Source organism: Bombus affinis, chromosome 2 (genome assembly GCF_024516045.1).
Source record: "Bombus affinis isolate iyBomAffi1 chromosome 2, iyBomAffi1.2, whole genome shotgun sequence".
NCBI classification, from domain to species: domain Eukaryota; kingdom Metazoa; phylum Arthropoda; class Insecta; order Hymenoptera; family Apidae; genus Bombus; species Bombus affinis.
The window spans coordinates 14,740,789-14,757,125 of record NC_066345.1 but is presented as its reverse complement, the minus strand read 5'-3'; the positions used below and the strand labels follow the sequence as shown (position 1 = coordinate 14,757,125).

Genomic DNA, 16,337 nt, shown 5'->3' with positions numbered 1-16,337 from the left:
TAATATATTCAATGACTTCTCAGGTAATTTCGATGCCACTCAGATTAGTATATTTAAGTACCGGTATTAATCATTCGCAACACTAAGAAAAAATCGCGATTTGCCCAATGTAATGATGCGCTGATATGTAAATTGGCCAGAAGAAAACTACATACTACTACAAATACTAAAGAAGAGCATAGTGACAAAGTGGTAATACGAATGACTTTCCATGCTCTGGATGATTCAGAAGATGGAGAGCCATTAGTAGTTGCCCTCTTGAGTGGCAGTTTGCCGGGCCTCTTCGGCTTACAGCCTCTTCTTTCTTCGGGCGCAATGCCCGCTGAAACTTAAATCTAAGCTCGAGTCTTCTAAATCGTAAAAAAACCTTATAAATGTGAAATAAAAATATAAACCGCGGAAGCTGATTCAGGTGCACATGGACTGACCAACGATCGCAGCGGTGATGGTTGCCCATTCGCATGTACGTGCTCGAGCGATACATAAACGTGCGTACCGAGACCCACTCGCGACCACGACCGCGCAATTCAAAAAACCGATAGGCAAAACCATAAACGAGTGGCATTCCCCACTAGTTCTAGTTTTACTGACGATTTTTCAAATCAGATTCCCTGAAACAGGTTGGTCACGCGAAAACGCGCCTACCCGACCTGAGACTGTGCCAACCTGCCCGGCCCTACCTACTTAGGATTAACACTCATACCAGAAAATATACTACCTATCCTACCTAGCTCTATATTTAAAAAGTGGCAAAACAGACATACCAACACATTCACTCCACGGTTCTCACACATAACACCCAGGTGCAAGAGCCTACACTAGAGAGAACGTCCCGGGACGCCTCCGACACCTGAGTTTGGCATTCAACTTTCACACTCTAATTTACGTACCGTTTTCCTGAAATCGACTGACGATAACTAGCGACCATTGCGTAGAATGCGATATAAATACATTCTAATTTTAATTAGAAATAAGTTTACAATTGAAGAAATACATGCATTGCATTTTCTAAAGAAATAACGTCATTTGAACAAATGATACGAAATTTGGTACCATCATTTTGTTATTTGAATGTTATAATAGTAGAATGAAGGGTATTATCGTCTATGTTTGTACATTTTATATTATATATATTTGTACGTCTTATGTATATTGTGTAAAGTGAATATTAATAATTGGAACAACGACGCAAATCCACAGCCTAACCACACACACACACACACACAATGTGGAAATTACGTCGCGCACGATACACCAATTATCGTCAGTCGCTAACAAATTTTTAAGTTCATGGTCATCGTACCCATCGTCTATCCTTCACCCACGTAGCACCTGGGCACGTGAATGAGATCCTGGCAATGGGTACGGAAAGGGTTAAACCTGAAAGTCCTGATATAAAAGATGATTAGTATATCTGCTTTGTATGCATCTAACGAACTACTATTCTTTCATTTTGTATTTATTCATTATATTTGAAATTATTGTGAATCTATGTTAATTTACTGAATTTAATAGTTTAATAAATTATTTAAATTCTACTATTGTAAAAAAGCTAGCCAAAGAACATAGAATTTATTTATGAAAAAGAACACTAAAATTGAAAGCAATATAATAATAGACTGCAGTTTAAACATTAATGTTAAGTAATCTCAGGCGATCTCTTCGTCAAAGCATATTTTCGAAATCACGAAGAAGTGTTCAAAATTTGTTGCTTTGCTTCCAAAATCTGCCTGTCGCGAAATTTCTTCTTGCACATAAAAAATACATTTTTATACGGGAAGAAGTGAACTTTAACAAACAAATTATATATAATATATATTATCATCATCGTAGTTCTAATCTGTTTGTGATGAAGTCATAGGATATTGTACTTCTCCGTTGCAAAATAATTGATTCAAGTAATTTCACCATTTATTATGTATTCAAATATTCATTCATTTTATTTATACGCGTACTTATATCCATATGAATATATTTGACTTCATTCATGATCATTCATAATTAATTAATCAATTACTAACACTACACAACATTATTCATGTTAATAAAAATGCGATGTGCAAGAAGACCTATCCTGAACTAGTAAATAAAACACATAAAAAGGAAATATGTATTACCACTCACGGGTATAATAAATACTCGCAGTCACTATGCTCGTAAAAAATTCTACGTAATACAACCAGTCACCTGTGTCGATTCGGACCTTTCATCCTACGACATGATTGAGTGACCAGAGGAACAAAAAGCATGCGACTCACAGTTACATACGAAGAACGATGTCGACAATGTTCACGTAGCTCAGAGGAAACCACCGTGAAGGTCGTCATCCCGGAAGATTCATCAAACCTTACGGTAGAAGTACAGGTCGTGAAGTATCTATAACAAAACATGGAATAGTATATATATAATCTATTGTTAAAGACAAAATTTTATAGTTTGAATGATGAAAGAAACAGAATTAATTGTAGTACCTACATTTCTAGCTTTTGAAGCACCATAAGATCCTATCCAGAGAACAAAAGGAAGTGCAGATTGTGGAAAAGCTGTAACAAAATATGTAACATTATAATTTATTCTGAAAACATGTTTACATGTTTTCCTTCTTCCCCTTCCTGAGCGTTTGTTTTGAGAAGTACTGCTGTTTGCTGCTGTCATAAAATTACATATTAAAACGATTTCTGAAAAAGCGTAAAATATTGTTTACAAATATTATAAAATTCATATATCTACACTGAACATTGACGAATACTCTAAATGCAATATAACTGGTTTTAGAGATTATATTGTGTTATCGAAGGCTGAGATATGTGTTCTAGTAATAAACTGTATCACATTTCATAAATACTCGAAAATTTGTGCAACAAATCCGGAATTGCTTGGCAAAACAGTTGCTTGAAGAGCAAATAATATTACGCGCCAAAAGCTAAAGTTGTAATGGCGTCTTCTTTAGAAACAATAAAAATTATTGATAAAAGTCGTGAGATGGCGATACTATAGAAAATTCACGCGGGAAACGAAACAAAGTGATTGGTTGCAATCTCTTAATGTAGAATATACATATATATACAATAAAATTAAGTCAATCGACTTCAAATTAAATTAAATTAAAAAATCTATTCAAAAATATTTACTATCAAAATTTATTAAGGAAAGAGTACGAAAGAAGTAAATTCTATTTGAGATATATGTAGATCGAAACAATGAAATAATTCGTTTAATTTTTTTCGGAACGAAGGATTAGCAAAGTAAATTCTATATTTGTTTCCAATTTCATCTTAATATTCTCAAATATGAAATTATTCGTTAGTTCAATTGTATTACATATTAATTATATAGTGCAAAGGTACGTATCAAATATGTATTATACAATAAATACGTAATTGTATTACCAATGATCCAATGAAAAGATAATATAAACGTATGTATAAGTCTGCTTTCATTACAGTAATTAAAACATTTTATCATTCTAACAAACCTAACTCAATCTCCATGAGAAGCTGACAAATTGACTGTTAATCATCATGGCGTCCAAACGACGCTATTTTGAATTCCCAGTTATCGTCCCGCTATGGTCGAGCAACCTGCACAAACGAAAATCATCAATTTAAAACAATTATATAGAATTATAATCAAAATGAGACAGAAACAATAATCGACTTCAAATTCTAACTCGGAAGCTAATAACCAAACATACGATCGAGAATGGGAAAAGAACAAAAAAGAAATTCAAATATTATTTAACTTTGTTATAATAATGTATAATAAATTAATAAGCGAACAACTGTTAACAATACAAACCTAATAATAGCGTACGAAGGCAGCGGAATATGAGTGAACATACTATGCAGTTAATTAATAAATTGCGAACAACGAAAATTGACAGATCCTTACGCGACGACTTTCGACACCGCAATGACACTCCCCGCGACCCGTTCTCCTATCAAATGTCGGACGGGTGGGGATGTGTGTTTATGTCGCGGGAGTCGATCGTGTCGAATTAACTAATTTCCGAATATATATGTATCTCTACATTGGACATTAACGAATACTCGAAATGCAATATAACTGATTTTAGAGATTATGCTGTCTGTTACCGAAGGCTGAGATATGTATTCTAGTAATAAACTGTATCACATCTTATAAATACTTGAAAATTAATAAACGAACGAATGTTAATAATACAAACCTAATAATAGGAATAGGAGTGAAAATTCTATGCAATTAATTAATACATCTCAAACAACAAGAATTGACAGATCCTAACAATATGTACATAAACATATGTATATATATTTCGCCATTAATTACCCTTTGGGTGGGGATGTGTGTTTACGTGGCGGTAGGTAGATCGTGTCAGATCAACGAATTTTAAAAAAAGCTGTCTTGTGTGATGAAGCAAAGAAATGTTTGCAACAGCGATGATATCATGTTACGCAATAAGGAAACAACACGTATGTTTGAAAGGAATATAAATACGTATTAGAAAATAATGCGTTTACAAATTTAATTTCACTATATAGAGGATGCGAATAACTAAATAGAGAATAAGTCGAATATGAAAGTGCCTAAAGTTAAGTTTGGAAAATTTATAAATTGGTATGAAATATTATAATGGGTCGTAAGAATTAAAAGTTTATAATTACTACTATAAAAGTAGCTGCAATCACCAACGTTCCTTAGTCGATGGTATCATATACGAGGTTATTGACTATACATTTAAACTATGTACACATATATACGTATGTACTTGCTGGTATTCGTCACTACCATCAATACTGCAATGATAAATGCATTTTTAATTAATAATCGTCTGTAGATATGATCGCGTATCTATTTATCGACTGACATTATTGAGATTAAGGTTAAAATTTCTACATTTTTACGTATAAATTATGTATATATTATGATTATATTTTGATAAAGCGATAATTATAAATTTAGGTTTATTATTATAAATAGAAGACTATCACATTCTACCATAAGTTTTAGTCTGTCATTATAGAAATTAATGATTGATATATTATTACATAATATATGTGATATAATATGCTTGCATTATAATATTTAACATATTTATATACAATTACAACAGTAATTGTATATTTATTTATATATTTAAATTTTACTAAGTGCCTGATGTATTATGTTACAAAACACTCTAACATATGGCCTCTTGGTCTAGGGGTATGATTCCTGCTTTGGGTGCAGGAGGTCCCGGGTTCAAATCCCGGAGGGGCCCAACTTTTTTTATACTATTATGAATTTTGTATCCAAAAATACTGTGAAGTAATATACATGTATACAAAACATTAAATAAGCTCTATTATATGGAATATTATCTATTGAAATTAAGTAACATTTTACACAATTAAAAGAAACATATATTTTCTGTTAATATGTAGATATAAGCGTGTGAAATTATAAATATACACGAATTTAATGCTGGTAACAAATTGTTTCTCAACATGCTGTTTTAACAAATTTTCTTTTATTTATTTTTTAGTAATAAAAAAGTGTTTTCATTTTACAAACCTAATTTTTTAATCTTATATTATCATTCTTCATTAGAAATGTAAAAGGTATACATATTTTTACTTAATAATATACTTTAGATTCCATTAAAAAATATAAATAGAATTTGTGACACTGTATGTTATTTTAACGCGATTAGAAAATTAATAAAAGTTTCATTAACGAGCACAAAGTCGGTAGACTCAAATTAGCAAGTTCAAATTGCGCGCGGTATATTTTCCTACTCCGGAGAAAGTCAAGATGGCGAACAGCGGCTAGTACGCAGTGCGCATGCACCAGTTCCTCAATGGTCGGGCAAAAACACAGCTGGTCTATGATCTCCGAAGGAAGCTGACGGTCGAACGCTATCAATGTGATTTTCGTGAAATTCTTACCGATCTACCGGTCAGATCGTGAGGTCAAGGCAAGCGTGCGCGTAAAATTCGTTCAGTGCTCGGCTCGTAGTGTCAGTGAGTGTGTTTAGATGTATACAAAACTCGTTAATCGCGGTGTCACCACGAGGATTTTTCACTGCCCTGGATACAAAGGAGTTTCGTGAGGTGCTTCGAGCGTCCTTTCGGTAAGTTTATCAAAACATCTACTTTAAATATTCGTTGCATCGGGTCCTCCTATGTCGCGTGTGCTATCGAATATTCGGTCAATCCGCAGAGCCAAGTGACTTTTTTCGATTTACCGAAAATTGCATCGCGTGTCTACCAACATTTTCTGCAAGTCTACGTTTTCCAGACTACCAAAATTCGTACTAAAATTCGGACAAAACAAAGTTTGTGGTATATTTCGTGGGATAAATACTCTAAACAATTTCTATAAGCAAAATGATATTTTAAGTCGCAAAAACTCGAGGTATATGGCATGCAGCATCTTCAGAAATAGGTCAGAACAAAGTTTTCGTAATCTGGTCGCGAGGTTCCGGACAGGTATCGCCTGTTGAGAGAGAGATTCTTATCGTGCGTTATCTCTCGTTGCTCCCTTTGGATGTGGAACACTTGGAAATGAACTGTCTTTGTTATTCCTCAGATTACACCAAAAAATCACAGTTCTCTGCTGAATTTTTCTTTTTAGTTGTATACTTAGATATAACCACTCTGTGACTATTTACAACTTGCAAACGGAAAATTTCCAACACGAAATCGCAAACACTGAAAGCAATTCTTGAATAAGCGCGGCAAGTAATGAAGAAAGATATGTATATCTTAAAATCTTAATCTTGTGCTCGTCGCACGGTCGTTTTCGTTGTTCTTGTGTTCGCTGGTGTTTACGTGCAAACACAGCTGTGCCATAATTCCATGGATAACGCTATCGCGCTACCGTAGTATCTATACAATATTGAGGTCTTGAACCTCGGCGTCTGTACAACTATTTTTACATTCTCGGTATGCTCTGTCACCGCGCGCGCGGCATCGAGAGTGGAATCCGGCTGTTGTCGAGCGGTGCACGGCCGTGGTACAGTCCTTAGGACTCTGACCTTGTCCTATGCAAAACGATACCTTTCCGTTCTAGTCATGCTTTTAAACGGTGTACCAATTAACCGTCCACTCGGTGTTGCGGTTTAATCAGTTACTCCAACGAAGACGGATAACGGACCGGCTAATCGACCATTGTTCAAAACACACGATAAATTTTGTGTTTCTTTCTAGTTTGATTTTCTATGTTCCTCTCGTTTGCTCGTACATCGGCTATGGTGTTGTCTTTATCGTTCCTCTTTCTTGCTTACTGTTTCTCACGGTATCGATGCCCATTATCGTTGAACTTCGAACGTTTACTTTCGATCTCCAGTTTTTCAGCATCGATCCGTCCATGCACCTACTACAGTGCTGCGGAATGGCTTGACTACCGATATCCGTATACTGGGTGTTTCACAACGAGCGTGAGGAATGTTGGTTCTGTGAACTTTTAGAGAATACACAGCGTTGTAAAGTATCGTATTTACATAAATTATTACTCGGTAACAATTGAATCCATAAAAATAAGTTCTTTGTATTCTGAGATGTTGATTATATAATAGATTATGTAGCTATCGATGGTGTGCTGGCTAATGAAATAGATATCTTCGTGTAAAATGGAGTTGACCAGTCTGGTTCTCATTAATAAAAGCGCGCATATAAATAAAGAAATTCTTACTTACACGTTTGAGTAATTATGAGAAGTTTTACTTGTAGTTGTAATTCTGTAATACGAGATAGGATATAAGAAAGTACGATAAATAAATAGTAATAAATTATATACGTAACAAGTAATAAATTGTGTTCAATGTTTGGTATATGGACTTTCGCTATTTTTCTGCTCGTTACTGTAAATATCAAAAATATAATCTAAGATTCAACATTTTTTACTTCGGCCAAGTTCACGAGCAAGAACGAACATGTCTCGCGCTCATTCTGCTTGCGATTTTTAAACCTGTTCGGAAATGGACGAATTTATAACAGTCGGAGAAAAATAATTATCTTTTATTCTTACATTATATTTATCCAAACGTTATTATTATAATTTTTCGATTATATTTGTACAAAATATACATTTACAAATATTTTTAATGGATTCGACGATATGAGAAAACAGTAGTTTGTATCTTCTTGGGATCATGGTTGAATTAAAAGGTTAAGATGTTTCTAGAGCAATAATTAAACCATTAGCAGGGATTTTACTACTATAAGAGATATAAAATATCTCATTGTCATTCTCAAATAATAATAACAATAATAGAAGTTTTATATACAGCACAATTTCTCAAAACCTTACACTTATTTTTGCAACGTCACGTATAACTGGTAGGGTATGGCAAAGAAGCGAAGGCAACATATGATCGCCGATGTAAGAAACAAAGAGCAGCATGTTCTTTTCGAGACGTTAATTTCGACCGGCCAGCTGTTACCATTCGATATAGCGACTCCCGTATCGATAATTAACCGGCTGTTAAAAATGCTCACCCGTTCACAGCGCAAGGTTGACGTGTCAAGTTTCACGGTTGCGTTCAGATTTGATCCAATTCGCTAGTGAATTCCCCTGATGAAATTCCATCGGATAAATTTACCTATAATGACAGTATGAGCAACGGTATCTCAATGCAGAAACGCGGAAAGAATCGCTGTCAAAGTTGTTCCGTTTCCGTCGGCTAGTAGGTGTCAGCTCGTGAAGAACTTTATTGACCAACCAGGCGCATCGCGGTCGCAGAGTTAAGACCTCGTAAAAAGTCCCGTCTTTACGCGACGTTCTAGAAATCGTACCTTATCCCGCTGAAAATCACGTCGTTCATTTGCTAGAGAAACAACATAAATAAGGAATGCAATTTTTTGGGGAAATTTTGCGAAATTTTTAAGATTGGAATTGAATGTTTCGAGTAGAAAATGATTAATTGTTCGGTAGCTCAGCGAAGAAAAGATTTCTTTCGTTTACTATTTAGTTAACGATACCTATGTACATATTTGGCTTTTAGGTTGGATTAGAAGTACATGTTCAAATATTTTTTAGATTTTAGATTGGATTTATAGCGTTTACTATCTTCGTAGTGAATTTCTGTAGATATCTCAAATAGATATGTTACTTTTTATCATAGGAACGGTTATTAAAATTTATATTTGTAAATATTATTTAACTCGTTATCAGCGGCGTAAGAAGCAAATGTATCGTATCCACTGATAGCTCGATGTTTATAGTTTTACGCAAGAATATCACTTGTATTCATCAAAAGGAAAGTAGTTTGTTCACTTAATCTTAATATTCTCGATTGTAATTATCATAATTCAGCAACGTGTACATATTACGTGCTGTTATAATAGCACAACTATGCTGTAGCTTATTGTATTAGTTCTTATATAATATTCTTATATAATACTCTCATTAATTCAAGTAATCATACCACAGAATCGTTTGTATCGCCTTCTCGTTTTTGATATTTTCTCATTTTTTCGTTGCTACATCAAAGCCTAATGCTGTCTCATAATATACAAGTTTGATTACTCTTACGCAAAGTTTAAGATTGAATATTGTACAGGTTTAGGGATCTGAAACGACCTTACCTTGTTATGTCCCATTCAGTGAAGTTAGCCAAAGGCGAAAGAAACAAGGACGTTCGTTTCACCAGCGTATTGCGCCGGAAACGAAAGCAGAAGCGGAGAAATTTCTCGATCTTTGATCGGCCGAAAGACAAATCATCGTCCATTAAAATTATTCATCTACAAATATATAGTGTAGTAGGATAAATTTTCGAAAATGTCGGTGCTCTATGTAAGTTGTCCTCGCTCGGTATATTTTTTGCACGAGCTCGATGTATCCTTGAACCTTCGAGGGTCAGACATTTCGTGCAAAAACCAAACGTCCACGCGAGGACCCATGTCCGTCGGGAAGTGGATGAATTTACCAGTGACCTCTATAAATTCCATGGTGTTCGTGCACCACTGGAAGATGTCGCCCCGACTAGCGCGATTTAGCGATCCAGTGGGTCGAAACGTTCGAACCGTGGACATATTAAAATTGAAAGTCACATGTGTGCTTCCTTAGCTAGCCGATGCTTTCGTTCGAGCCACTTACATTTCTCCTTCGTCGTTATGTAATGCATTTTTCGCGCTTATGTTTGTCTGTTTTTCTGTTCGAAATAGCCTGGAAGGAATGGCCGAATTAATTCGAGCGCGCGACGCGCCTGGTTAGGCGAACTCACTGTAAATGTGGCCATTGCTTAGCATCGTATCGCGATAACTTTCACAATGGTTCGTTATTGTGGCTCAATGTTCGAACATTTATGGGGTCTTTTTATGAACATGTTATGTTTTGTACGTTATTGTTTTGGAATTTCGTTAACGGTGTAACGAAACTCGACAATTATCTTTATATTGGTAAAATTTGAGGCGAATTTGAAAAATTACGTAGAAATTACAAAATACCTAAGAAACCTAGTAACAAATTGGTATACGGCACGAACAGTGATCTTAGACGTACAATTAATGCTAATGATCTCGCTAAATATTATGGCATACTAACATAATGAATAATCGATTAGACAAATACTTTGATAGTTGGTATTTTCTGCATCTTTGAAACAATAATTTATGTTATGGAATATTTTCCGATAATACGTTGTCGTTTTCTGGAATATCAATATTCACATTCTTAGCTGATGTGGAATTTGCTAGTTATTACATGCATACATTTTTATTTAATGAATTTTATGAATGCAAAAGGTAAACACGTTTAGCGTCTTCGTAATGAACATGGAAATAGTAGTTTAATATCATTAATGTCTTTGCAAGCATGATATTTTTCAATATTCTGACGTGGACAGTTTATAACTGAAAATTTGTAACAAGAAAAGAATGTGGGACAGTAAATCGTGGCGCACTTAACCTAGTTTTTCATCGTACGATTTAAACAATATTAGCCGTGCATATAAATGATGTAGGTACACGTGTGATCGTATTGTTAATTATGTATTTACTCGCATATTAATTAGATGCAATATCAATAATTCATTATTTATTATTTATCATATTAATTATTTATCTGACTGATTCGTTGCTATTGAGTATTTGTGTTATTTTATTAACAATTTTTTATTAACAATTATTTTATTAACAATTAATAAATTATCCTTTTATTTGGATAGACATCCTATTAGCTTTTAAAATCGATTTAAAGTTAAACTAATTAAAAATATTTTACCTTTCTTTTGTAATATTTCTAGAAATAAATTTGCAGTATCAGAAAGAAAAGTACTTCGGTATAGATAATTATACGTTTAATTTTGGAACAATTTTGTATGTTAGTTTATTAAAAGGCCGTTAATAAATGATTATTTTTCATTGATATTTACGAGCCTGAGCTTTATTATAGTAGATACACACTACCATTCTTTGTGTTGGCAGTATGGCCTTTTTATCGTATTTTTTATTGCTTGTGCGCGTATCTAGTAGAGATTGAATTTTTATATACTGGGTGTGCGAAAAATATGCGCTTTCTGTGCGCGAATTGTATACAGCAATTTCTTATTGAAATATTTTTAGAAATTTATATGTCATTTTATTGGTTCATCATCTAACGGCTATCCTTCAAAAATATATCATATGTCAAAAAAAAAAAAAAATCATAAAATAATGACGTGGGTAACTCTAGATAGCTGGAAAGAGTTACATACTCGCGAACTTTCTTAGTTTAGGATATAAAACTCGATAAAACAGAACATTCTTCATGACTGTAGTTTTAATAGTATCAGCTTGACGTAATTTTAACTATACCTCGGCTACGAATATTTTTACCTGAGAACAATATAATGATACCTCGATACTTCCTAATGTAACATTCTTGCAAATTTTTCTATTTTTCTACATAAATTCATTTGCTCGTGTCATTCTTCATTAAGAATGCTTTTCACTTAAAATATGGTTAAATGTCAGAAGCCGAGCGATTTTAACGGTCGACCATAATTATTTTTTATTTTTTATTATTATTTCGGCTTTGGACGAGCTTTCAGTTTTACATCTCTTTTACCTATTTCGCTTCTTATATATCTACCTCCCCTCTTATTCACTCTATTATATTGCACTCCATTAATTCTTCTGTCTCTAAAACTATGACAACTTTTGCGCTTTTGCCTCCTTGCTGTGCTTCCTTATTGTCGTTCCTCCCCGTCTTGTATTGCCCTTCTCTCCTCTATTATTGCTTTTAGTTCTGTTAGTCCTTCTCCAGTTTCATTTAATGTTTTTGTATGCCCTTTGGTCCTCCTGTTATTTCGCATTCTTCTATTACATGTCTCAGGTCTTCTCCTTTCCTTTTACATAGTCTGCATCCTTCTTCTCCCTCTCCTTTCCAGTATTCCCTTGCTTTGGTCTCGTTTTCTCATCTGAATCTTGCTAATATTTTTCTGTCCTTCTCCACTTCATTCTCCCTTCTAAGTATTTTGGTAACTCTTCTTTGGCGATTTTTCTGTAATTATTTTTTATTACTAGCAATCGAATAAGCAAAGAATTATGATCAAGGAAAGTCAACAAATTTTATCTATCGATTAATAATACTTTGTGTAACAGAAACAGGCTCTATCACGCTTATATCGTTTTTTCTTCTTAAACACATACCGCTTGCACAATTCTGCGTTATTTTCAATATTTAAAAATTCAGGCGTTATATAAACATGGAATTCAAGAGAGGCAAATAGAATTACTTTATTTGCATACTATTTGCGTGTACAAGTTGTTTTCATTAGTACTATTAAAAGCTTCCGTTGGCGACCGCTGCTATTGCCTTGAAAAAGTGAAACTTTGTCAACGTCGGCGAAATAATTCTCGTTCTGTGACCACAGGTTCTCACAGTTTCCTACAAACTTCCTACAGTTTGCAGCGTACATGTGTGGTAAAACTAATTAACCAAAGTATCACAACGATGACGGTGCAAATATGACCTGGTTGCAATTCAGAAATAGCGAAAAATTGGCCTCGTTCTCCTCTTACGCAAAATCGAGGATAGCAAATTGTCATTGAATATCGATTTATTGGCAGCGTGTACAAACGGCAACGAGAGTAACAAGATTCGATACGGAACATCCTTATGGGGATTGATTTAACGCTCGTGGCCTTTTTTTTTAACAAAATTGGCCTTACGTTCCGACCTCCGCTATTTCCGCGTTTTGCTTTCTTTAAAATGGAGATCTATCGACCTCGATTCCTTTCTTACCCGCGTTGATTCCTTGACAGAGACGAAATTCAAGAGAAAATTAGAGGTTTGAAATATAAAAGTGAAATCGGAGAGCTGCAAATTAAAAATTCCAATGTTTCAAATCTTTAAATGCCAAGCTCTAAAAGTGTCGAATTTCTAGAATTCTAGAATTTCTAAAAAATTTACTAAACTAAAATCCCAAACCCTCGACGTTCTAAAATATACAAATTTCATATTTTTCAAATTACAAGCTTCCAGAACAGTAGAATTCCAAAATTCCATGGTTCCAGAATCGAATATGCCAAAATTTCGAACGCTCGCAGAAAATCTCACGGAAAATTTCTTATTGTCGTTGATTAGAATAATTTTAAAGAACGATGGGTATGTCCTATTGGTGGCTTTAATTTAGCGTAGGTATAGCAGCGAAACAAGAAAATTCTGAAGCAGAGAAAGGAGAATGGACGTGCACGTTTTTCACGACGTGTTCCTTTATGCAGGATAAAAGTCATTTCTTGGTGTACGAACGTATTATAGTTATTTGCCCGTAGAGTATGCGTTCAGAAAAGTGCACAGACTGTTGCGGGAACGGGAGCAGATGCTTCCAGGAGAAAAACTGGCATGAAATATTTCAAGATGCGGCGACTATGAAAGTTTTGAACCAAGATCGTCGTCTGTGAATCTCGAAATAGACCAGCGAAGGCTATTTCGAAGTAGAAATTGGCTTGAAAATTGGAAAAAATATTTAGTTTCTTAAGCCCGTGCCATTTCGTTCTTTGTCCTTTCGCAACAAGATTCAAGAAAAATTGCTCTTTTTATTATTTGATGAAGATCTAAGGCAGAATGAAGCGTATGTGACTTGTGTCGCAAAACCATAGTGATCGATTGTGGACATTAATTTTCTGAGTGTACGCCACTCTCAGAAGCTTATTCAAGTAAATGGAGACGGTAGCCGATCAATACTTTTTCAATAGGACGACTAAATTTTCGTGAAAATTTCGTGAAGTTTAGATGTAAAGCGAAAGGATGAAACTAGAGTCTCGGGTTGTATGCATCATACTATCGTTTTTCTATCGCTGTAAAAATATATGAATCATCAGAACCTGATGTTACATATTGCTTTCCATAGATAGATCTCTACATGATTTTGTTCATATTCGTGTTGTCACTATAGGGAAAAGAGAGTTAAACAACTGATCAACAGGTTCAGATAATTTCATTGTTTGTTTTCCTTTTTTTTTCTTTTTTCTTTTTCTTTTCTTTTCTTGATATTCCTGTGATAATACCAAATGAGATTCGTTGTATCCATAAAAGAGATTTGAAGATCGTTTAATTGATAAAATAAAGAATTCCTAAATCATCATTTACCTCTTTATTCTAATGTAGAACAATCGTTCGTAATAGAGCATAAAAATTAGTATTACGAAAATATCGTTGATAATATCTTCAAGATAGTTAGCGAAGTTAGACCGTAATTAAATTTTAATTGATTCTAATGTATTGTAATTAAACTTTCGAAACGCCAGAAAATTATATCTAACTATACGTGATTAATCGTCGATCAAAGATTTGCTGCAATTTTATCCATTCTATCGCCTTCGATTATATTTGTATCTAGAACGTTCGGTTTGAAAGGACGGGAAACCTTACATATAGACAAACATACGTCTTTAAACATACGTGAGTGAATATGTATATTATTTTGTGTGTGTATGTGTGTTTACGAAGGACTCAGATACCTACGCATCTCGTGGGTAATCCATCTTTTCGAGGTGGAAAAACGATCGAGGATCGTTGGAAGTGCAAAAAAAGTATTTCAAGGGCTCCTCTGCTCGTTTGCAGAATTCTGGCCACTTTTCCTTTCACATGAACCGCAATGTCTGGCGATGTAAGAAACCTAACCATTTCTACGAGCAACGTGATTATCCGGATATCAGCAAAAACTTGGGAAACTAATGGCAAAAGAATAATAAAGTGACAATAAAACGGTTCGAAATATTAGTTGTGCGAATTAATTTTTTGTTTCTTTTTTTCTTTTCTTTTCTCTTCTGACAAACAAATTATATCACATACATTTGCAGGGAATAAAGTTGTTCTACGCTTGTAATTCAATCGTTGCTGCTCGTTAGAACAAAAGCAAAAATGTGACACGATAATTCCAAGACCGCAATTTTAACGTATCAAAGTGAATTTTATCCACAGTCTTCTCAAAACGTAAATTTTCCATCAAATTTTATTCCAATGTTCGCTAAAGCTCGTAATTGAAGAGGCTGTCTACAATTACGAAACATCGATGCATATTATCGTTGTTCGTTTAATGGAGCGTATGATTTGGAGCCAAATTTGAAGCGTTTAGCGGCGAAAAACTTCTTTCCTTGCTCTCCTACATTTTTCCCCAGATTTTTCCGCCGTGTCTGTAAGCCATCGTGAAATTAGCTTCATTATAAAATTGAGGACGCTTTTGGAACGGTTTAAGCGTCTCGGTTAAGCGATTTCTGAGAAGCGTGCAATTATATCGCTCTGTGAGAGAGTAATTTCGATAAGCATCGATTACGAGAGACTTCTTTTTCCAGCTGCTCTTTTTTTCCCGCTTTTTGTTTCGGAAGAGACCTCGTTACAGTTTTATGATCGCGAATAGAGGAATCGTTACATAAACGCGCTGCTAGTAGACCATAAATTCTCGCCAGCGTACTTTCTCGTTGTGTTTAGCCCAGAAAATTAATATTTCACTGCCATGATTATCGAATTGATGATCGAGATGGTTAAATGCAGTAAATTAGTTTGTTGCAAATTTCCTTGCAAAATATATGTGTATATATAAACGTATACATGTTTTCCCTCAGTTTCTTATGAATATATTCATTTATCGCGTATTATGTATTGAAGTTATCCATTGTAGTATCATTGATATTATCTATCGTATTTTCGTGATAAATTATTATTTTAGTTAACGATAATATTAATAGCAATGTATAATACGTTTTTCAACACGTGCTTTTCAACACGTTAGAGATACGATATTACGATAAATACTTTTACGAATCGTCGACAAGAATTAGAGCAGTAGAAAATTGAGATATGAAAACCGAGAACTATCGATAATTACCAAAAATTTACCACCTGTATAAATTATTAAATTGATCTCTGATCGATGGTTCGATGCAACAACA

At 34.3% G+C, this 16,337-nt stretch overlaps 1 protein-coding gene, 1 long non-coding RNA gene and 1 other non-coding gene across 4 annotated transcripts in view; 2 read left to right on the top strand and 1 right to left on the bottom strand.

The window, feature by feature from the left end:
- Nucleotides 1-2,010: 2,010 nt before the first annotated feature.
- Nucleotides 2,011-4,113, bottom strand: LOC126926765 (uncharacterized). The gene is made up of 3 exons (XR_007714850.1): nucleotides 3,799-4,113; nucleotides 3,476-3,581; nucleotides 2,011-2,376 (listed from the first exon to the last, which is right to left on the bottom strand). It is a non-coding gene; the product is annotated as an uncharacterized LOC126926765 (long non-coding RNA).
- A 1,054-nt stretch (nucleotides 4,114-5,167) lies between these two features.
- Trnap-ugg (transfer RNA proline (anticodon UGG)) lies at nucleotides 5,168-5,239 on the top strand. Its single transcript has one exon. It is a non-coding gene; the product is annotated as a tRNA-Pro (tRNA).
- Nucleotides 5,240-5,802: 563 nt separating this feature from the next.
- Nucleotides 5,803-16,337, top strand: part of LOC126926352 (solute carrier organic anion transporter family member 3A1) — a 67,147-nt gene continuing 56,612 nt past the window's right edge. For both annotated transcript variants that reach the window (XM_050742701.1, XM_050742691.1), the window contains exon 1: nucleotides 5,803-6,091. The gene's annotated coding sequence lies outside the window, so the exon portion shown is untranslated. The remainder of the gene's footprint in view (nucleotides 6,092-16,337) is intronic.